We start from the raw sequence: 2500 nt of genomic DNA, 5'->3' as shown, positions 1-2500 counted from the left end.
GACAGACAGACAGACAGACATCAGGACAGTCAGGCGACGAGCTTGATAGATAGATATGTTTCTTTATTTGCCGCACAGGGCTGAATACAGAGGGGACAAAATACAAAGCAGAGCTTTTCTTCTTGGGAAGAGAAGAAAAAAAAAGTGGGGAGTGAGAATTTCGATCAAAAGAGATCGTGGATAGAGGGGGAAAACAAATAGATACATGCATACGTATATATATATAGACACATACTTACATAGATATATACATACTTACATACATATGCATTCATACACAGACAATCAAACGTACAAGTGAGGAGGTAGGTACGAAGGCAGGTAGATATGCTGGCACTAAGTAGGTAGGAAAGTAGGTGGGTAATTAGGTAGGCAGATATCTATGCACGTAGACAGAAGAATAGAAACACAGATGGACGTGTAGACAGAGAGAAACACAGCAAGACCGATATCTGTCTGTCTATCTGTGTATCTATCTATGCGTCCGTCAGTCTGTTTGTACTTCTGCCCGTGAGTCTATGTGTATATATGTCTAGGCGTATATGCGTATGATTTACATGGTTGTACGTACAAACACACACACACACACATATTCTTTTTCTTTTACTTGTTTCAGTCTTTTGACTGTGGCCATGCTAGAGCACCGCCTTTAGTCGAGCAAATCAATCCTAGGACTTATTCTTTGTAAGCCTAGTACTTATTTTATGGTAAGTTACCGGGACATAAACACACCAACATCGGTTATCAAGCGATGGTGAGGGACAATAATAATCACACAAACATAGTCAAACAAACACACACACACACACACACACACACACACACATATATATATATATATATACGACGGGCTTCTTTCAGTTTCTCTTTACGATATCCTCTCACAAAGCTTTGCTCGGTCCGATGCTATAACAGAAGACACTTGCTCTTGGTGCCACATAGTGGGACTGAAACCGGAGCCATGTGGTTGGGAAGTAAGCTTCTTACCACATACCCACGCCTATGTATATGTGTGTGTGTGTAGTGTGTGCGTGTGTGTGTGTGTGTGTGTGTGTGTGTGTGTGTGTGTGTGTGTGTGTGTGTAAAGGAGACCACTAGGTGGACTGTTAATGTGCTAGGAGATCACATGTGATGTGTCTACTAAGACCGAATTGTTCTCAAAGGTAATTTAGCGAAGTAACAAAAACGCATACGGGCTAGACAAGTGATTCTTTTAATGTGCTTGTTCCCTGCTATTAAATTAATATTAATTAATATCCAATTTTTAATTGATAATAATTAATTATTTCTTAGATAGACAGTAGATCTTAAATTTTAGAGAAGGCTTGATTGCCAAATCGGCTCTAGTTCTTGATGGGATAAACGCAAATGTTATCGACTCCAGATAATTTTAAAAACCAAAGTGGGCTCAGAATAAATTGAACCTCAGAACATTAAAAGAAATTATTAAATATCGCTTGGAAATTTACATTCCAAGCATTGGGACTCACGCAGTAACATCGCCTTGAAATCTCAGTTCTTAATTGGTTTTATCATGCTTTATTTAAGTATTTGTAACATGCATTCTTATGTGTGTGTGTGTGTGTGTGTGTGTGTGTGTGTGTGTGTGTGTGTGTGTGTGTGTGTGTGTGTGTGTTCATGATTTTGTGGTTAATATTGACGGATGTACGCCATTAACTTCATAATATGCAGTTTGTGTTATTTTTTTTCTTCCTAGGACCCTGTTTTTTTTTTAAATCAACATATTTGTTTATCTATTGAAAATATGTTACAAATTTCTTACATTCTTCCCACTGCAATATTTCTTTATTTTCCCACATTAAAGCAATGCATTAATTGCCTATGGGCCTGAATTCCATTCAAAGTAACTGTCATCATTTTGCGGGCACTCATTCCCCCACTCTCTATATACATATTTTCTCCTACACCTGTCTCTACTTCTTACTCTCTTTCTTCAGTATAATTCCTCTCTCTCTCTTTCTTTTTAATGACAAATCAATTGAATAAAAAATATAAATAACATACGTAATGATTTGTTTCTACATGCCCCCAAATTTTTGCTGTGGTTGTTATTAGGCTTCTTCTTGTTAGTCATATTATTGTTCTTGTTAGCGATTCTGTTGTTATTGCTTTTAGCTTCCTTATTATTGGATATGCATTTATCTGTTTAAAGTACATAACTTTTTATGATAGTATGCCATCCCTTGAAGATGCCTAAGTAACCTCCCTACGGCATCATCTCAATATAAAATGTAGCTATGCAACACAAGTACGTATATCCACACATACGAATGGTGGTTGTGTGATAGGAAACTTGCTTCCCAACCACATAGTTCCGGGTTCAGTCCTACTACATAGCACCTCGGACAAACGTCTTTTACTCTACCCTCGGGCCTACAACAGCCTTGTGAACGGATTTCCTAGACGGAAACTGAACAAAGGAGTTGTATGTAATAACGATTATTTTAACTTGTCTCTCATATATATATATATATATATA

Source organism: Octopus bimaculoides, chromosome 4, assembly GCF_001194135.2.
Source record: "Octopus bimaculoides isolate UCB-OBI-ISO-001 chromosome 4, ASM119413v2, whole genome shotgun sequence".
In the NCBI taxonomy this organism is placed as follows: domain Eukaryota; kingdom Metazoa; phylum Mollusca; class Cephalopoda; order Octopoda; family Octopodidae; genus Octopus; species Octopus bimaculoides.
Note: the sequence above shows the minus strand (reverse complement) of the source record.